The 22,896-nt window shown below is 35.5% G+C and overlaps 1 protein-coding gene across 1 annotated transcript in view; it reads left to right on the forward strand.

Moving 5' to 3' along the window:
• LUZP2 (leucine zipper protein 2) overlaps nucleotides 1-22,896 on the forward strand; it is a gene marked incomplete at both ends in the record, with an annotated part of 467,601 nt that overhangs the window by 421,861 nt on the left and 22,844 nt on the right. The window lies entirely within an intron of this gene.

Raw genomic sequence — 22,896 nt, forward strand, 5'->3', positions numbered from 1 at the left:
TACCTAATGATGCATTACATCTGGGGCTCTCTTACTGCTTCTTTCTGTGATTCCTTATATTTGGATGAAAGAGGATATGGACAAATTGTAGATTAGGGAAATACTATTTTCAGGATGAAGAGTCAAAATTAAGTAAAACAAAATAAATCTAATGTTCTGTTTTTGTCTGTAACTGGTCGATTTCTCGATGACACATTAATCTGTATAATCTCGTTTTTCTGTCAAAATCATTTTAAAATACGTATTTCTATTTCATATTATTCTCTTGGTTTTTATTACGTCCTGAAGGATCTCAAAAAATTTTAGACCAATATTTTTCTCCTTTATATCTTTCTGAACCTCCTTTGAAAACTCTATGTCTACAGTATTTTTTTAATTCAACCAAACTCAGGGAAGAAAGTTGCATAATAATGTATTTTATTTATGTTTAGGAAAAATCCTGGGTAAATTTATTGAAACGGGTCATTAATTGAATGCACAGCTACCCACACAATCTCCCCCACCTGCCAGGAAGCCACATACTGCCTCTACTTCATGTTAGTCTAAGGGAGGAGCAAAGATTCAGCCTTATTAAGTCCAGTGACTTTGGGAAAAGCAGCTTTGTCATTTTATGGGCACATTACACTTGTCTCCAACTCAAAATACATTTATGTAAGCCCATTATTAAAACTGGGCTTTTTATGACCCTGAATGTTTAGAGGAAATTACTGATTGTTACCTTAACTGATTTATTATTAATAAACATGTCCTATCATTGAGATAAATAATAAATATTTATTATTTCTCTTGGCTTATCACAGGAAAACATAGGAAGCATTTAGATACACTCGTCTTAGAGATTGCTCATTTTTCAAAAAATAATAACAGAAATCTAAAATGTTTAAGATAAAGTTCAATAAATCTAAGTAGAGCATTTCATTTTACAGATTAGCATTAAAAGCTTCTCTGGCATTTATGTTTTGCTCATAATCTTTATCTTTTCAATAGTGGTGGAAATTGTATTTTATGTATACTTGGGTTTTGAATCTCTATGCAGGCACCTCACTGATAATATTTGAAAAATCCTGAATAATAAAATGTGATAAGGGTGTATGTAAAAGAAGCAAACAATTTTTTGCTGAGTACCAAAAACATAACTTTTAAATGAGGACATTTAACTGCTAAGTCTTCAGAGTTGGCTAATTATAATATAACCACAGTGATATTATGTACCTAACTGGGAGCTGACTGGGAGTGTGTGTGAGTACATCACTTAACCTCTCTGTGACTCAGTTTCCTCAATGCCTATTTCAGAGCATTGTGACATGAGCATTACAAATAATAGTTTTTCTTATCTTCCATGATATATGTGATATATGACTATTCTCATCTACATTTCTTTAAAATCTTCACCTCTTCTTTGAAAGGAGAAGGGTATTTGAATGGTTTTTCCTGAAATCTGTGAAACTCATCCAAGTAAGCAATTTTCAACCTACATTTGGAAAAAAGCAATATAGCCCCAAAAATGTCATTTTATTTTTATTTTCTCTTCCAGAAGATTGGATAATGCAGATTTTTAAATTGTATCATGTATGTGTGTGTATATGTCTATACGTGAATACATATATACATACCATGTATACATATAAATTATATATATATTCACTGTGGATTTTAAAAGTCACAAATTTCATTAGGTAGGCAGTTCAATATTATGAGAATTTATTGATGAAAACTTAAAAAATAATTTACATGTTGGTTATTTTTTTTTAATTCTGGAGCATGTCTGCTACATAATCTTTTAGTCCTACAGCTTAAGTTTCTGCTGAGGAAACTCAATCAGGTTTTTCAGCCTCCTTTCCTTCACTGCATTCTCCATTGCTGTCATGCCTACTCTATAATTCAAGTGAATTTTTTCTTGCCCTCCTAGTTAGAATTATTTTTTCTATTCTCAGTGTTCTAAGAGCACAGTGTTTATTCTGCATGGCTCTTGGTCATACCTTGAATACAGTGATGACTGCATACTTCTCTCCCCTTAAGGGAGATGGCTGTGCTTAGCTCATGGATTTGCTCTACGTTACTGAGTATCCAAAGCAACGCTGCCAGAGAATTCATTTGAAATGTCACTTGCTGCAATTCTGTTTTAGTCAGCTCAGGTTGCTATAACAAAATGTTATGGACTAGGTGACTTCAACAACATACATTCATTTCTCACAGTTTTGGAGGCTGTGAAGCCCAAGATCAGGGTGCTGCCTTGTTCATTTCTTTATGAGGGCCCTCTTTCTGGATTGTAAACAGCTGCCTTCTAGCTGTGTGCTCATATGGTCTTCTCTAGGAGTGTTTGCACAGAAAGAAAAATGGATCTCTATCTCTCTCTTCTTTATAAGGGAACTAATCCCACCATGAGGGCCCTACCTTCATGACTTAATTTAATTACCTCCAGCAGGCCCCATCTCCCAATACCATTACACTGGAGGTCAGGGCTTCAACATAAGATTTTGGAGGACACACTCAATCCACATCAGTGTCCCTCTTCTCATTGGACATTTTCCTTATAAGTTAGAAAATAAATATCATTGATTGCTCATTAAGTGCCAAGTATTCAGCTAAATTGTTTTCCATCTGTATGTAAGGACTATGCTCATCACTGGAGACACAAATTTGAAAGGACACAACCCTGACCTCTTGGAAATTGTAGTCTAATTTTCTGTAAAGAGAAAACAAGGAAAATATGCAAAGGGTGTGTAGTAGATCAGGACTTTTTTTTGTATTTGTTTTTTTTTAACTTTTTATTTTAATTTTCATTTTTATATGGTGTATGCTTGATCAACCATGTTAATTTTGAGCAGAGTTCCCTGTGCTATACAGTAGGTCCTTGTTGGTTATCCATTTTAAACATAGTAGTGTGTACATCTCAATCTCAAACTCCATAACTATCCCTCCCCCACCATGCTTCCCCCCTGGTAACCATAAGTTCATTCTCTAAGTCTGTGAGTCTGTTCCTATTTTGTAAATAAGTTCATTTGTATCATGTTTTAAAGATTGTGCATATTAGCGATATCATATGCTATTTCTCTTTCTCTGTCTGACTTACTTCACTCAGTATGACAATTTCTAGGTCCATCCATGTTGCTGCAAATGACATTATTTCATTCTTTTTAATGTCTGAGTAATATTCTATTGTATGTATGTACCACATCTTCTTTATCCATTCTTCTATTGATGGACATTTAGGTTGCTTCCATGTCTTTGCTATCGTAACAGCACTGCAATGAACATTGGGGTGCGTGTATCGTTTCAGACCATGTTTTTCTCCGGGTATATGCACAGGAGTGGGATTGTAGGATCATATGCTAGTGCTATTTTAAATTTCTTAAGGACCCTCCATACTGTTCTCCATGGTGGCTGCACCAATTTACATTCCCACCAACAGTGTAGGAGGGTTCCCTTCTCTCCACACCCTCTCCAGTGTGGATTTTTTGACGATAGCCATTCTGACTGGTGTAAGGTGATGTCTCATTGTATCAATAGTTTTCATTTGCATTTCTGTAATAATTAGCAATGTTGAACATATTTTCATGTGCCTCTTGGCCATCTGTATGTCTTCTTTGGAGAAATGTCTGTTTAGGTCTTCTGTCCATTTTTTGACTGGGTTGTTTGTTTTGATGATATTAAGCTGCATAAGCTGTTTGTAAATGTTGAAGACTAATCCCTTGTCTATCACATCATTTGTATTCGGATTTCCATATTCCAATTAGCTTTGATTAAAGATAAAGACTAAGGAGATACCCGGATCCAAATGCACATGAGATGATGTCTTTGTTATAAGATTATATATTTTATTATGTATAAAATACTGTTCCAACAGAGAGGTAAAGAGCAAAGATATGAGCTAGGAGATCTGATTTAATTATTTTGTGTAAAATGACTCTAACTGGAGTAGAAACAAGCAAACCACTGACAATTTCACCGATCCAGACAGATGACAGTGACCCGATCTATGGTGCAGAAGTGGAAATGGGATTCCAAATGTAATTGAGGCATAGAACTGCAGTGACCTATTGATTAAGTGAGATGCATGAAGGGAGAAAATCCAGAATAACGCTCAGTGCTTGCATTCGTTCGCCGTGAATACAAAAGACAAGAGGAACTTTTTTAGGAAGAACCCAAATTGGTTTGTTTTACAACACGCTAAGTATTAGACATCTTTCACACAATCAAGTGTCCACATCCAATAGGTGTTTATACATTTAAATCTGGAACTGAGGGACAACATCTGAGTGGAGGTAAAGGATTTGGCATCATCACCATAGACAGCAACTAAATGTTGGAAATAGATTAAATTTCCTGATGAGACAATGTAGAATAAAAAGATATGAGGATCACAAAGGACACCAGACAAAAGGAATAATTTAAATGGTTTTATGTATAGTATAATAGATGAAATGCTTATGGTAAAAGTGTACCCCTTCCCCTTATCTTTTTTTGAGTTACTCTTTATTGTATATTTGAGCTGAGAACCATGACTTTTCCCTGCTTGTTTTACCAGTACAAAAAAACAGAATATGCATGTCATTGTATATATTTAGAATGGTGAATACTCCAGTGGTCTGCTGGAGATGGCTCATACACACTTATAAAAGCTAGCTGTTACATTTTCAGAATTTGTACTAGTCAGCTCTTAAAGTTACTATTAAATATTAATTATATACACTTAAAATTAAGGAAACCATACTAAAAGCAAATGTAAATATCAAATATACTATATCATGCTATTATCTCTGAAGATTCTATGTCTTGAAGATATTATGTCTTTGGGATCCATGTAGTGGAAATACCATATAATGGTATTCTACTGGTATCTCTGTCCACCTTCATGTTCATTGATATCACCTTGGTAGATTGAAATTGGTAGTATTTATACTATAGAAATTGGCAAACACTACAAATCAAGGTCCTCCTAACCCCTTTAAGATGGGCCTACTGGGCATCACTGATAATATACAAATAATACTTGATCAACATATTAATTTATCTTTGACTTGTACTGTTTGTGTAGTAGAGCTAAATGCATAGTAAGTGCCCAGAAAAGGGAAAATAATTATTAAAAAATCTTGTTCAATTAATGGCACATTTTAGAAAACTAATAATTTTTATATATCCATTGTACTGTTTTACTTAATTATATTCATTTTATTATAAAATATTAAATGTGACTTTATATAACTTAGAAATTATATAAATGTAAGAGGAAGAACAGGAAATATATTACTGAGAGGTCTACCCTTTTAGGTGAAAACTATGAATTACTAATACAGCAATGTTGTTCGTGTTTACAGCTGCATGATAGAGGGTTTAAGAGCTAGGATTCACTCTATACACCAGTGTGATATGATATTTACTGCTCATATTTACTGGGAGGATTAAACAAGATGAGAAAAATGCTGGACAAAGCCAGTTGCCAGGCTCCTCCCTTCCTCTCTCCTCTTCCCCCTCAGGGCTGGTATCTCCGCAGGACAGGATGCAGAGGAACCTAAGCTCAGCTGGCTGGGTCTCTGCTTCTCCCTGCCTTGGTCCCTCTACTGGGACAGGGGCCTCAGGAGAGAGGATGTGGCTGCTGCCTGCACCAGGCTCCCACATGTCTTATGGCTTAGGGAGATGGCTGAGTTGTTCTCCCCTCCCACCACGGGGTCGTCTGCTTCCTGGGCTGAAACTCACCAATCACCACATCAGGGCAGGGAACTATAAAAATAGAAAAGGCTTGTGCTTCTGTCCCAAGTGTTCCAGCCAAGACTCTTGAGGGCCCAGAGGGACTTCTGCCTATGTAATTAGGCTGTACTTTTCATTTACATCCAAGAAATCGTGTATAATGAATGTAAATACAAGGAAAAAAAAATTAGAGAGAGAGATAAGATTCACTAGTCAGACTAAGTAAACATATTTTTTCTACAACTTTCTAATTTTGAAATCTTGATCAACTCAACTTCTCTGAGACTAAGCTTCCATATGTATAAAATGAAGACAATAACAGCACCAACCTCACAGAACTGTTGTGAAGATTAAATAAGAAAATTAACAAACAGCATTTAGCATATGTAGTAGTGTCTGACACTGAGAAACAGTCAGTAAGTATATGAAATAAGTACTGTATCTGGAGATGAGGATAACACTTTGAGAAGATTTAAAGAAGGTTTTTGGTAGGATATTAATTAAAACAAAAACTATTTACCTTGTTTTATTGTGCAGATGTAAGAACACATTTATTCAAATAAGTACAACTACAGCTTTTTTAGCATAAAAGTATGGATGAATCCTCACAATACATTTAATGTCAGTGATCACAATTGTAAATGCTGTAAAGAAAGGAGAAAATTGAAAGAGAGCAGAAATGAGAAGCAATTAGAAAAATAGTGTAGATTTAAAAAATGATGAAATTGTGTTATGAAAGCTCATTATTTCATTCCCACCCCAGGCAGTCACCATCTTGTATCTTTGTTTTTCTTTCCATGCAACTCACTGCCTTGGATTTAGCTGCAGTTGACATTGGTAAAGGTCACAACCATGGCATCAACTTAATTGGACAAGGATGATTTTTTAATTTTTTTTTTCCAGTTTGGTGGAAATGCCAAAGTCATTTTAAGGCAGCAGGCAACAGTGGCCCTATTCAGGAGCTTGAAGGCATCCAAGCGAAAATTGCATTCTGCTTGGTGCCTGGAGGTTTAGAGCAAGGTGGATTTGTATTTCACTTTTTCTGCCAAAAATCTGTTGCAAAGTAATTTCTAAGGACTCTCAAAACAGTGCACCTGAAATCATCGTAGACCAAAGGGTCTCAACCTAGGCTGCATTTTTTTAAATCATTGGAAGCATCATTTACATCTGATGTCAATACTTACATTTTAATATAATCCAGCAGAAGTACAGGCTAGTTTGGGGGATTATTCAAAGCTCCCATATTGTTTATATGTACAGCCAAAGTTGGAAACTATTAAAATCCTTACTCTAGGAATAGGAAAGGAATCGAAGAAGTAAGCCTGACCTTTTCCTCCACTTTCCTGCTTCTAGAAGAGATTTCCCAACGAGCCTAAAGGTTTTCAATTTTAGACAGATCTGTTTATCAGCTCTCTGTCCTTAGCTAACCATTTAGTTATCTATAACACCATCCAGTTGTTTGTGTTCTTTCCATGCTAAAAATATATGTTTTATATCTTTGTATGTCCAGGAGTATTGTGCGAATAAAAATGAACACATGAGTCTAAAACATTTGTATAAAATATAACATTACATCTAAGAAATTTTGTTTGGGTTTCATTTTTGGTCCTAGGAGGTCATAATTGCTTGCTTAATTACTTCCCAGCAGATATGGCATATATGTGGCAAGGAAGTTAAGTCTAAGTTAAAATTATATCATATTTCACGTTACTATATAAACATACATATTATATATGCATATAAATATTTTCAACTAACATTATAAATTATGATATATATTTAATCTAGTAAATACAAAAATTGAAGGAACAAGGGCCCTTTGATGCTTTCTTTCTATTACTGGTGTGCATATTTGTACCCTGGCATGGTCTGAAACCAGATTTTCATTTATTCTTCATCCTTGGTATATGTATAATAAGAATATTACTTATAGAAATTGATTAGTTGGATACCTCTATGAACTTCTTTTAAAGACATATGTTAGCAAATGATATAATTCATTTAATCCTTCTGAAATTAAAATGAGAACAAAACATTTTTGGTAGAAATGTTAATTTACATAAGTCTAGGAAGACATATTGATATTCAGAGAAAACACTACCAAATATCTTTTATGTTAAGAATGACCACCAGTTTCCATTTTCCTTTTTTTCTTTTATAATTGAGATTTTAATGGTTATACACATTTCTTAATGTTTGTAACGAAATTTTAAAAGGCATGTAGTTGTAATTCTTTTTTAAACAGTTATTCCAGTGACTTTCCAGCCTGAAATTTGTACGCAAATTTTTCTTAAGAGTATATCAAGTACCAATATCTTCAAATGTTGATATACTGTTATATCATAACTCTCACTAATTTACAGTTTAATATAATATACACTACAGACTCAAATTTTCAATCTTTCATAGCACATTAACAAAGTTACTAGGGAAATTGGACTACCACTACCAAAGATGTTACAGAGTACATGTAAGTCTGACAGGAAGAGCTAAGATCAAAGAGTGGTTTTCTTTAGGAAACAACTATACTAAAAAACATGAAAATAGAAGTAATTTAAAATGTTCAAAACATATTCAATGCACAATTGTGACTCCAAATTGTCATTTAGTATGCTGAGTATTATAGGATATAAAAACTATTGCCCCACCTATGGATGTTAAACTAATACTCAAGACAATCAAAACCTCCCGTATTCAATATGCTGCTCTTTTCTGGTTGTACCAGAACAAACAAATAAAAACATCACCACCACCACCAACAACAACAACAACACCAGCAAATAATTTCACCTCTTAAAAACAAAGCATTTACACTTTAAAAAATGTGATAAGGTGAGATTCCCTCCTTCTTAAAAATGTTTCTAGGGCTTCCCTGGTGGCGCAGTGGTTGAGAATCCGCCTGCCGATGCAGGGGACACGGGTTCGTGTCCGGTCTGGGAAGATCCCACATGCCGCGGAGCGGCTGGGCCCGTGAGCCGTGGCCGCTGAACCTGCGCGTCCGGAGCCTGTGCTCCGCAACGGGAGAGGCCACAACAGTGAGAGGCCCGCGTACTGCAAAAAAAAAAAAAAAAAAAAAAAAAAAAAAAGGTTTCTAGAGCTACTAAAAAACTTGCATTTAAAAAATAATTGATAAGAATATTCTCCTGGATTGTACAAGAAGGGAGACAGGAACCACTGACATGATATGGTATACATGCTATTAATCAGACTTAGCGTCTTTCTCCCTGCTTCATCAGAGGAGATGGACCCTCCTATTTAGTTTCTCCGTTTTCTGCAGCTAAATATTCTTTATTATCGTGATTAGCCACTTGAGCCTCTTTACCTATTTTTTTTTTTTTTTTTTTTTTGCTGTACGTGGGCCTCTCACTGTTGTGGCCCCTCCCATCGCGGAGCACAGGCTCCGGACGCGCAGGCTCAGCGGCCATGGCTCACGGACCCAGCCGCTCCGTGGCATGTGGGATCTTCCCGGACCAGGGTATGAACCCGTGTCTCCTGCATCGGCAGGCGGACTCTCAACCACTGCGCCACCAGGGAAGCCCGAGCCTCTTTACCTTTTTTTTGCACTATTTTTTGGTGAAGATTCATCCGTTCCAGCCACCTTTTTTGGCTTCATCTACACTTTTGCATTAGAAGGTTAAATGACACCATCACCACTTTCCTCTTGCAATGCTTGATCACCACTCCCTTTGACAGACCAGACCTTCCTCTTGGGCATCCTGGTGAAGAGAGCTCCTGCTGGATGCCTGGGGCCTCGATGCACTGGGGGCCTTCGTGTGCTGTGTGGCTGGACCACTGCTACTCCTCTGGCTGCCTGAGTGGCTGGGTTATGCGGCAGAAATGGTGGAAGAACCAACGGATGACTTGTTCCATTTTCTTTTCCTGTATTTTCATTAGAAGTTCTTGAATGCTCATCAAATAGTAATGACTTTCGTGGTGCCTTCAACCCTATAGCTCATCACCAGTTGGCTGTTCATAAGTAAGACAGATCCCAATATCCCCTCCATTGATTATCAATCCAAGGGACATTTTTTCTTTAACACTAGATATTCTCATCTAACATTTCTTTTGTCTCTTTAGATGCACTAAAATCTTAATCCTAAAAAAAAACACAAAAAACTATAAGAAATATTTCCTTATAACTCTTGCAGAAGAAAAGGACATCTATATGGAATTTAATCAACTTGCTATGATCATTTTGTTGACAATACTTTTTTCCTCTCTGGAAATTATTCATTCATTTAATTATATATCTTGCAGTAACTGGGAATCTACTAGATTTTTAACAAGGGAAACCTGATGAAATTACAATATTAAGAAGATAATTCCAGTAGTAACAGAGAGAAAGATTAGGAGGACAAGATAATAGAAGCAAACAAAATTATTGGGAGAATAATATTCTTGGTAAGGGCCATGAGACAGTAGCAGTAGGAAAGGAGGGGGGGATAGATTTGAGAAATGTGAAGGACACGAAATTTGAAGGAATTTGTGAGGAAGTGAAGGTGGGAAGACTAGATGATTATGTTAAGGAACTTAGCTGAGAAGAAGAGGAGAGTGGACAAATTAATGGGGGGCTCCTTAGTAGGATGACAGGGGATTGTGTACTTTTTTAGTAAGAGAGAAAGGGAAGAATGAAAAAAGGTAATGAAGACGAAAGTTAGAGATATGTAATAAGGATTTAAAATTCCAGAAGAAGCATCAAGGAATATAAATATGATCACAAGGTGAAGAGTTGGACATGGAGAGGTGTAGGGACATACCAACTTCTGAGTGGGGAGATAAGTTGGTGACGATGAATGAAGGTGTGAATAAATTTTGATTTATGGAGGGGAGTTCAAAAATGGTGATATACCCCATGGCCTGCAGTTTACCAGTGAAAATTAGGTCCTTACTGACTCTGGAGAAGCCTTTTTTCCCAAATGCCTTGGAAAACCTTATCCGCCTCCTCTCACGTGCACACTAGCTCCAATTTCTAAATTCCCTCTGTAACACTCCTGTTAGTGTTCTGCTGTGTTTTCCAATCTTGGTGGGCAGAGGAGGACTTCCTTAAGAGAGATGAAGTTAGAAAACAGGAGAGCCAATGAAACGAAGTGCTGCTTGAAACAAAATATAGCAAAATAAAAGTAATCATTATACTGAAAATGATAGAGTAAAATATAAAATAAACTCTAAAAAAGGGTAGTAAATTTATGTGTATTAAAGTCAATTTAATTTACTATAGGATTAAACTCACCTAGAATTTACTAATTTCCAGTGTGCTGAAGCTAACTAGGGTTACATTCTAATCTTTTCTGTCTAAATAGCATCATAGTGCATGTAGAGAGAAGCTAAACAAGCTTTTTCAGAGGCAGGCTTATGCTTCTTTCCAATGGTCGTTTTCAGGCATTAACAAGCTCTATTGTGGGCACCCTGAATTTGCTAGCTTCTCTCTTTAACATCACTGTCCTGGAAACCTGTGTTACAATCTGTTCCTAAATGTCAGATACCCAGTGTCAAGAATCATGTGTGTGATAGCACAGAATTTGGAATTCAATAGACCAACGCACAGAATTTGGAATTCAACAGGCCAATTGTAAATCCTGGCTTTTGCCAATTATTTGTGAGATGTTGAGAAATTTAACCAAAGACTATGATTAGTCTTTTGTGAAATAGAGCTAACAATATAAAGCAATGAGCCTAATAAACTTAAATGCTGAATTTATAGCAAGTAATATACCTAGTGTTTAAGAGCAAAGACGTTAAAGGCAAATTGCCTGGATTTGAATTTGTACTTTGCCACTAATCAGCTGTGTAACAGATGCAACTTTTTAGACCAACTCGTCACCAGTAACATGGGAATAATAATACCAGTTTCTTCAAAAGCTTGTTATAAGAATAAGCTAAATATTATTATTTTCAGACTTATTTGGTATAAAAAGATATTGTTGTTGTCCATCTCTGCAGAAGTGTCTATCACACGATTCTACATGGAGTTTGACAAGAAAATAATTTGAGCATTCATCAAAAGAATTCCCACAAAAGAATTTCCAAAAGCAATAGGAAACATGCTGTCCTTATAGTTGCTAAAAGTGATTATATTCTTTGTGCCAGAACTGATGAAAGATCAGAGAATTATTTTTCATCTTGATCTATCAGTGCACTGTGAATTAGATTTAAATGTTTCAAAGAAAATTAGAAGCAGTAGCCTTGATTTTCATTACTATATGAAACATATTGATATTCAGGATTTGGGGAGATCATAGACAGTGTTTTTGAGTCCCCTAGAGTGCTGTTGTTAGGCTTTCCCATGGTATCTATGGCACTCTTTGGTCTCCTCTTTATGAACGCAAGAATATTTCCTGAGTGTTTGCAGCTACCTAACCTAGGAAGTTATTCACATCAATTATACTCTAAGAGCAAACTTTTCCCTTTTGTAGGCTATTGCATGGATTCCAATTTATGTTTCCAATTGTTCAATAATAATAATGATGATAGTGAGAAATTTAATTTGCAAAGTTTTTTATGGCTATTGCCATAAGATGTTTTATTAGATCATCACAATATGTAGAGCAGATCTTACTATAACCATTTTACTTAAAAAAGGATCTTAAACATGAACCCAGGTTTCTTATGCCAAGTCTACTGCACCAAACCACTCTCTCAAAACGTACATTACTTAGAATCTTAGAGATATGCTAACAAAAATGGATGAACATTTAAATATGCACTGCTTCTTATGTTACCACAACACAAAGTTTATAGAGCACTCATTCTGTGACTGACTTACTGCTAAGGGCTTTGCACAAGTTTTCTCAGTTAAAGTAAAGAAGAACATTGTGAGGTGGTACAGTATTCCGATGTTATAAGTGAGAAAACTAAGGCTCATGGAGGCTACTAACCCATCTTAGGTCTCAAAACTAGGTCATTGGCAACAGAGGTTTTTTGGTTTGTTTTTAGTTAATTGAGGTAAAATTAGTATATAACATATTAGTTTCAGGTGTAAACATAATAATTTGTATATAGTGTATATACTACAAAATGATGAGTACAATAAATCTAGTTACCATTTGTTACCATGCAATTAACTTCCTTTACCCAGTTCTCCCATCCCACCCCCTTCCACTGGCAACCACCAGTCTGTTCTCTGTATCTATAAGCATGTTTGTTTTTATTTTGTTTGTTTCTTTGTTTTTAGACTCCACATATAAGAGAGATCATGTGGTATTTGTGTTTCTTTGTCTGACTTATTTCACTTAGTATATTGTCCTCAAGGTCCATCCATGTTGTTTCAAATGGCAAGATTTTATTTGTTTTTTATGGTCAAATAAAATTCCACTGTATATGTACCACATTTTCTTTACCAATTCATCTGTCAATGGTCACTTAGGTAGTTTCCATAAATAATGCTGTTAACAAATATAGGGGTGCATATATCTATATATCTTTTCAAATTTGTGGGTTTAAAAAAATTTTTTGGATTAATAGCCAAAAGTGGAATCACTGCACAATGTGATAGTTCTATTCTTAATATTTTGAGGAATTTCCATACCATTTTCGTGATGGCTGCACCACTTTATGTTCTCACCAACAGTGTATGAGGGTTCCCTTTTGCCCATGTGTTCTCCAACAGTTGTTATTCCTTGGCTTTTTGTTAATAGCCTTTCTAATACTTGTGAGGTGATATAGTGGTTTTGATTTGCATTTCCCTTATAGTTATGCTGAACATATTCTCGTGTGCCTGTTGCCCAGTATGTCTTCTTTGGAGGAATGTCTGTTTAGAATCTCTGAACATTTTTTTTTTTTGTATTGAATTGTTGGGTTTTCTTGCTACTGAGTTGTTTGAGGTCTTTATATGCTTTGGATACTAACCTCTTATATGATATATGGTAATGCATGTACAGCACACTCACAAGTGCTCAGTTAGCGTTAGCTTCTTATGGTAGGTAAGAGATTATCAGCTGAGCCTATATTTCCATTATATAAAAGAAATTAAAATCACTGATGCTTCTGGAAATTTACTAATGATGCCACTAAATGTCACATAATGGTTGATGTTTTAATTCAGAACAGCAAACTCCTAGGGGGTGCTGGGGCATATCTTCATTATTAGAGTTCCTCTAATGCTCATCACAATACATTGTGACTAATAGCAAATGTTAGATGAATGAACAAACAAATGAATAAATTAATAAGTGAGGAATCTGGGAGAGAAAATGATCCCACATTAGCCAAATTACAATGTGTTCATGAGCAACCATATCTGTCTCTAAGGCTGTTCACATCCATAAAATAATTCTGTCATGGAGAGTAAATATATTGACTTTAATGACAGCAGTGGCTGTGAATTTTCATGTTAGACACATGTGCTTTTCATATTTCATCATTAGTCATGAGTATGCCATGAATTTCAGTACCCATGATGGAAACAGCTTTGCCTTAATTCATCCTTCTACTTTTGTTGGTTATCCCATTTGAGGCTACCCTAGAATCAATTGAAAAGTGAGCATGGGGTTCCAGTTATTTAGTTTCCAGTAGACTTTGTAAGATATTCTAATTTTATTTTTAAATAAAACATAAAAGCTGTGAATGCCTATGAATGTCCTTTTCATGGATGGTGATACAACTGCCATATTGAAGTTATCTGAGACACACCAAGTAGTTTTTGTTTTTACAAAACAGTTTTTAATTTTTTTAAAAAAATAACCTTATACTTATTGTCCAGACCTTGATTAAAATACAGAATGTGGCTAGTGAGTCCACTGAACCCTGGGGACCTTTAATTTTGCCACTGCTCATTCTCCATGGCTAAATTTACTACTGGATTCTAATCTATTCCAGAATCATTCCTGATACAGGTAAAACATATGTAGGAGAACCCTCTATATCACCTGTGGCACCATGGTATCAATGGATGTAGATAACAGAGACGTTCCCTGGTTGCTTTTATAAAGACACAAGGGGCAACTCCCTCTCTACAAAATTGACCATTTCTAAAACCGGTATTCACCTTATTTTCATAGATTAGGAATTCAGTTTCCCATTAATACTAGAATCAGGATCCTTCCATGAATGCCAACCTGCTTTGCTGAGCATTTAAGAAATCCTGCTGGACGTTTCCCAGGTCTCTCACTTGGGCAAAAAACAATATCCTCCTATTCCCTACGTCTCCTTGAGTCTCTGACCTGAATAAGATTGTGTAATGATAATGGTGCTTTGATTATTACCTGCTCCCAGTAATACTGTTTCATCTGACTGATGTAAACCCCTTCCTACCAACCTCCCCACACAGTTACCCAGCTATGCCTAAAATTGTCACACACATCTGACATTATAAACATTGGACCCCCATCTAGAGCCATTCTTTTTTTTTTTTTTTTCCAGTACACGGGCCTCTCACTGTTGTGGCCTCTCCCGTTGCGGAGCACAGGCTCCGGACGCGCAGGCTCAGCAGCCATGGCTCACGGGCCCAGCTGCTCCACGGTATGTGGGATCTTCCCGGACCAGGGCACGAACCCATGTCCCCTGCATCGGCAGGCGGACTCTCAACCACTGCGCCACCAGGGAAGCCCTAGAGCCATTCTTCACAACTGAGAAGGTGTCCCTGTATCTCCCTGAAGTGTCAGCCCTCACTTCCTCCTCATCCCTCCTGCTGATGCTGCTGAAGGCCAGCAATGGCCCAGTAAAATTCCAACTTGCATTACATCACTACTGAGACAATCAGAAACATGGCCTTAGTTTCATTAAGTTTTTACTTCCACGATGTTCAAAACAGACTTCCTCTAGCTTCTCCACATGCTTAATATTTCTTTGGCACAAAATAGATTAAATGTTTTAATTTTCAACTTCAAAATATGTGAAAAAACATTCAATAACACTATGCCTGATTTCCTAGGGGTTTTTTTTCTTTCACTTTTAGCCATTTGCTTGTGCTTTGAGATAAACTCCTGTCTTGAACATATGTATGGTATCAATACTTTGTCGTATTTACATGCTCATAGACATAAGGTTACCCAACAATAATCATTTATAATAATATATTAATTATTTTATTATGAAACTAATGCGTATTTGTCATGAACAATTTTAGCAAATAATGTTAATAGTAATAATACTAATAGTAGCTGGCATTTTTATTGAGTTGTGCTATACCCATATGAACTTATTTAATCCTCACAGGTCTCTGGAAGGAAGACTTTTTATTATCCTCATTAAAAATTTTTTTTCTTTTGAAATAACTTTAGACTTAGAAAAACATTAAGAAAATAGTACAGAGAGTTCCTGTATATCCTTTACATCCCTTAATGTTAACATCTTAACATAGCTGTGACGTATTTATCAAAACTAAGAAACTGGCAATGGTATAATACTGTTACCAAACTACAGACCTAACTTGGGTTTCACCAGCTTTTCTACTAACGTCTTGTTCTGTTTCAGAATCCAATTCAGGGCAACACATTGCATTCACTCATCATGTCTCAGTCTCCTCTTGTCTGACAGTTTTTCATTCCTTGTATTTCATGTCCTTGACACTTTTGAGGACTAGTGGTCAGATATTTTATAGAATGTTCCCCAATGTGGGTCTGTCTGATGTGTTTTTGTACTTAGATGGGGGTTATGGATTTTTGTGAATAATACCACAGAGGCACGGTGTTCTTATCATCATACCAGGGATATATGACATTATTGGTGATGTTAACCCTCATCACTTGGTTAAGATGGTGCCTGCCAGATTTCTCCACAATGCTAGTATTTGTCCTTTTCCAAACCTTATTCTTTGGAAGTGAATCACTAATTTCAGCCTATACTCAAGGGAAGCCTATTCTCCACGTACTGAAGAGGAGAGTGTCTAATATGTTACTGAGAATTCTTCTGTAAAAAATATTTGTCCTTTCTATTTATTTGTCCATCTATTTATTGATTCAATCATTTATTTATATCAGCAGGGACTCGTGGATACTTATTTTAGATTTTAGGTTATAATTCAATATTATAATTTTTTTTTCATTTTAAATAGACTGTTTTTCAGAGCAGTTTTAGGTTCACAGCAAATTTAAGCAGAAAGTATGAGTCCCCACATATCCCCTCTCCTAACACACACAGCCTCCTCCATTATTAACATCCCCCACCAGAGTGGTGCATTGGTTACAGCTGATGAACTTACATTAACACATCTTAATCACCCAAAGTCCACAGTGTACATTAGGGTTTAGTCTTGGTATTATAAATTCTATTTGTTCTGAAAGTTGTATCATGACATGGATCCACCATCATACAGGATTATCCTCATTTTTCATATGAGTAAACTGAAGAACAGAGATATTAAGTTGTTCAGGGAAGGTGACACAGTTGGTTAACATTTTATGAGTGGTGTAATGCATTTCTTTAAAATTCATTGCAAAATTCATTTGAATTATTTTATACATTATTTCCTTGTAGATATACACTGCAGTTGATCCATGTATCTCCTTATTTCTGATTTTTTCCATTTTTTTCCAACTTACAAGTGACATTTAGATAAAAATCTGTTTATACTCCACCATAATAATAGATTCTATAAAGACAGAGATCCTGTTTGTTTATTTTTATGTCCTCCTTCCTTCCTCATTCACGCCTTCCACTAACCAAAAGAGTAGGTGATAAATGACTGTTTGCGGAGCAAATGATTACCCAACAAGTTATTGAGCTTAAAGTTTTATCAGGCATATCTTTGAAACTGACATTATGGAGGCCTGATTTCTGAGGTTTCTTAAGGCTACTGTCAGAGGAAGAAATGTGAGCAGAATGGTATATTTTGGTGTCACATACTTTACCTTCTTAAAAATGACTTCAGAGTTTCACATCTTGGAATGTGGTTTTGTAGAATAATATTTAAAGCCTCATAAGGTTTGAGGGTATTTGTAGCTTCCACCTATGTTAACAGCCATCTGTGAACTGCAGCAAGCATGTGATCAAGGCTCCAGACCCTTTTGAAGGGTCACTTTACTCATTTACTCCCACCTAAATTAACTTCCTTTTTCCAAATTTTAATCACACCATATCCATGCACTCTTCCAACCCATTTTCAAATCGTCCTCCTTGTGCATATGGGCCACATACATCCATATATGTGATAATCAGGTCCCTGACTTATTCTAGGATCTGAAAGTTGTCAGCAATACCACAGGGCATAAGCAACATATTTACTGATTATTCTTTGGAAATTATTCAGAAAATAAATTATTGTTAAATGATTCTGATATAAACAAAGATTTGTATCATTTTGAAATATTAATAGACATTTATTACTTGTCAAGTAATTAGTAATTCAGTTTAGTAGAGCAGTATTCATATTCAAAACACTTTGGAAACACTAATATTCTATTTCTCATGATTAATTTAGAATAATTCTCTTGAATAAACATTTGCTATTATTTACATTACATTTACTTCATAATTCATTACCAACTGTGTTATTTAGAAATTAAGTTTAGAAATACCCATGAAAACTTTTTCTTCGCAATCTCCTTAGGTGTTATTTTATAGTATATAAAAATGTGTGTGGGGCTTCCCTGGTGGCGCAGTGGTTGAGAGTCCGCCTGCCGATGCAGGGGACACGGGTTCGTGCCCCGGTCTGGGAAGATCCCACATGCCGCAGAGCGGCTAGGCCCGTGAGCCATGGCTGCTGAGCCTGCGCATCCGGAGCCTGTGCTCTGCAAGGGGAGAGGCCACAACAGTGAGAGGCCCGCCTACCGCAAAAAAAAAAAAAAAAAATGTGTGTGTATGTATGTACACAAAGTTAACTGAATTGTGTGGCAATGACTGAAGTTAACAAGCACCAGCCCTAGGAGTAATTCTGCCTAGGGTTGTCAAGGTGTTAAGTATTATTGTTTATATACCACCTAAGTTCTCCGTTACTTAGTGGATAGAGTCTAAACTCCTCAATCTGGAGGTCAAATCCATCAACTACTTGACATAACTTATTTTTCCACTTTTGAAAGTTTCTCCTTGAAGCATGTTCATGTACTATTTTTAATTCTCACAAACCTCATTTTGTTTTAGAACTCTCTCCTTTTAACCTTTTCTGAGGTCTGAATCCTCTTCCCAAATTCCTCTTTTTCTTATGTCAAAATCTGATTCTATAAGACCGTCCTCAAATCTAGTTTCTAGGCTCAATTCCTCCATCATATTGCTTAAAATTTTTCTGACTAGGATAAATCTTGCTCTTACATATAATATTTTATATTTTTAGCATGTTATTCTTATTTTAGAAATAGTCTATGCTATTTCAGGAAAATATAAACAGAAAACAGCAAAAGATTTAAAAACAGCATAGAACAACCCCATAATTCCTCCAAGTAGGAAAAAAAAAATATCTCACATACTTTCTCTCATAAACTTTGCTTAGTACATACTCATTTTAATACACTTTCGCAGAACAGGATGATACTGTACATAATGTTGTGTAAACCATGTTATGTTAACAAAGTATGAACGATTTCCACGTCAACAGATATATTTTGTAACTGACATAACATTTAATTATTTTATGTGTTTACCTAAGTTGTGTACGTAATAATAAAACAAACACACATAAGTCCACCAACCAACATAAAAACATGTTTGGGGCATTATCAATATTAATGATATTAGCTGTGTATTCATGCACAGTTCCTATGCTAGATTTTTACTGTTTATAAATTTCTAAGCTCTGTGCGGGTGTGTGTATTGTACCATATTATGTTACCTTCAGGATAGAGAGGGAGATAGAGCAAGGAGAAAGCATTGTCCTTTCAACATTTTTGTTTGTTTGTTTAACACTCTGGGCCATCTTCTCCCAAAATATGTTTAATTATCATTACAGACAATTTTTCTGGTCACTAACTTTGTCTCATTCTATGTACATGAATTAAAGTTAAAGAAGGAATGACTCTGGGAAGATCATGATTGGATGATAAGCGTGCCACCCCTCCTGATGATTTGATCTGTCAACAACCTGTAAATATGTAAAACCATCAGAGATTTTTAGTAGGCCAAAATTAAAGAAGATGTAGGAAAATAAAATGATGTATTTAGCAGATTTAATTAACACATATGGGTATTTGTATTCTTCAAGTAGAGCATAACTTTTACATCCATTATTTTTAAATTTTCTTAAAGCAATTACTTACTTGGTCAAAAAGCACGCTTTAATGAAGTTAAAGCATATTTTAGAAAACTAGACCCTAAGGCGAAGAATACTCTATAAATGTCCTCTTTCTTTTTACCAGTATCTCATAATACAGAAACTGGAGCCCCTGCGGAAAGTTATTATATAATTTGAGAGTGAAGTGGGGGCTTGTAGTAAATGGTGACAAATCCTGTCAACCACTATCACACCTAGTAGAGAGGTATCAAGATGGAGTTGGATGAACAAAGAAATCGGAGTCTGACAGCTTGGATTAAATCACTGGCTCTACCTATTTGATTTTGGTGACTCAAGGGACATCTCAGAGTCTTAGTTTCTTTATTCCAAAGTCTTAGTTTCTTTATTCTTTATTCCAGAGCCTCACAGAGTTCAGATGAGACCTCATCTGAAGAGTTCTGTGACGTTTCTAATCTTTTAGATAATATCAAACATCTTCCTTTAGTCCACCTTGATGCTAGTTGTGAGAAGTTATAGAGATGAAAAAGGTATTGTTCTTGCCTTTAAAATGCTCATGATCTCATTTACTGGTCAGGACCCCTGAGAATTAAATTAAGTCAACAAAAGAAAATAACAATTTCAATCACTTCATTCATCTTTTTGGTCTGCATTACTAGGGAGATATGGCCCGCTTCATCCATTTCACCCACTATGCCCCAAACCCTACCTCTGGCAACCACCAATCTGTTCTCTGTAATTATGAGCTTATTTTCTTTTTCTGTATTTTTTTAAAGTGAGATAATACAGTATTTGTCTTTCTCTGCCTGCTTGTTTCACTTAGCATAATACCCTCAAGGTCCATTCGTGTTATTCCAAATGGCAAAATTTCATTATTTTTGTGGCTGAAGAATATTCCATAGTGTATATACATATATACCATACTTTCTTTATCAGTGCATCCATTGATGTACACTTAGGTTGATGGGGCTGCATATATCTTTTCAAGTTAGTGTTTTTATCTTCTTTGGGTAAATACCCAGAGGTGGAATTCCTGTATCACATTGCAGTTCTATTTTTAAATTTTTTAGAAACATCCATATTGTTTTCCATAGTGGCTGCACCATTTTACATTCCCATCAACAGCGCACAAGAGTGCCCTTTTCCCACATCCTCACCAGCACTTGTTATTTCTTGTCTTTTTGATAATAACCCCTCTAACAGGTATGAGGTGACATCTCATTGTGGTTTTGCTTTGCTTTTCCCTGATAATTAGTGATGTTGAGCATCTTTTCATGTACCTGTTGGCCACCTGTATGTCTTCTTTGGGAAAATGTCTGTTCAGATCTTTGGCCCAACTTTTAATTACATTGTTTGTTTTGTTTTGTTTTGGTGTTTTGCTATTGAGTTGTATGAGTTCTTTATATATTTTGTTTATTAACACCTTATCAGATATGTGGTTTGCAAATACTTTCTCCCATTCAGTTGGCTGCATTTTCATTTTGTCCATGGTTTCCTTTGCTATGCAGAAGCCTTTTTGTTTGATGTAGTCCCACTTATTTATTTTTGCCTTTGTTGCCTTTGCTTTGGTGTCAGATCCAAAATATCTTTACCAAGATCTAAGTCAAGGAGTCTACCACCTAAGTTTTCTTTTAGGAGTTTTATGGTCTCAGCTCTTGCATTCAAGTCTTTAATCCATTTTGAATTAATTTTTGTGTATGATGTAAGATAGTGGTACAGTTTCATTCTTACCTTAAAAATACCTTAGAATTTTCACATGGATTGCACTGAATTGATTTAGGTAGTATAAGCATTTTAACAACTAATTCCTCCAATCCATGGGCACAGAATATCTTTCTATTTAATTAGGTCTTCTGCAGTTTTATTATTATTGTCTTACATTTCAGTGTACAGGTCTTTTAACTCCTTGTTTACATTTATTACTAGGCATTTTATTATTTTTGATGCAATTGTAAATAGGATTTTTTTCTTAATTTATGTTTCTAATTATTTGTTATTAGTATATAGAAACAAAAGATTTTTGTACATTGTTTTTGCATCCTTCAACTTTACTGAATTTGTTTATTAGTTCTAATGTTTTTTTGAGTTTTTAGGGTTTTCTGTATATAATATTACATCATCTACAAATAGTGACAGTTTTATGTCTTCCTTTCCAATTTGGATGAGTTTTATTTCTTTTTTCTGCCTAATTGCTCTGGCTAGGACTTCCAATACTGTGTTGAATAAAAGTGAAGAGAGTGGACATCCTTGTCTGTTCTTGATCTCTGAGGAAACACTTTCAACTTTTCACAATTGAGTATGATGTTAGCTGTGGGCTTGTCACATATGACCTTCATTATGTTGAGGTATATTCCCTCTATACCCACATTGAGAATTTTTATCATAAATGCATATTGAATTTTTTCATGTGCTGTTCCTGTCCGCTGAAACGATTATGTGATTTTATCCTTCATTTTGTTAATATTGTGTATCACATTGATTGTTTTCTGAATGTCGAACCATCCTTGCATCCCTGGAAGAAATCCTACTTGTTCATGGTGCCTGAAACTTTTAGTGTCTTGTTGAATTTGGTTTGCTAAGATTTGTTGAGAATTTTTGCACCCATGTCCATGAAGAGTATTGGCCTACAATTTTCTTTTCTCATGGTATCCTTGTCTGGTTTTAGTATTAGGGTAATGTTAAACTTATAAAATGAGTTTGGAAGTGTTCTCTCCTCTTCTATTTCTTGGAAGAGTTTGAGAAGGATAGATATTAATTAATTCCACTGTAATTGTTGGATAGAATTCACCAGTAAATCCACCTATTCCTGGATTGTGGTACATCAAGACAATGGAATATTAATCAACACTAAAGAGCTACAAGCTATCAAGTCATAGAAAGACAGGCAGGGACCTTAAATGCACATTACTATGTGAAAGAAGCCTATCTGAAAGGGCTACATACTGTATTATTCCAACTGTGGATATTTTAGAAAAGGAAAAACTTTGAAGAAAATTAAAAGACCAGTGGTTGCCAGGGGTGAGGAGGGTAGGGATGAATAGGCAGAACACAGAGGATTTTTAGAGCAATGAAAATACTATGTATGATAACATAAAGATGGATATATGTTATTA

The sequence above is a fragment of the Mesoplodon bidens genome, assembly GCF_964165515.1.
Source record: "Mesoplodon bidens genome assembly, chromosome: 7".
In the NCBI taxonomy this organism is placed as follows: Eukaryota; Metazoa; Chordata; class Mammalia; order Artiodactyla; family Ziphiidae; genus Mesoplodon; species Mesoplodon bidens.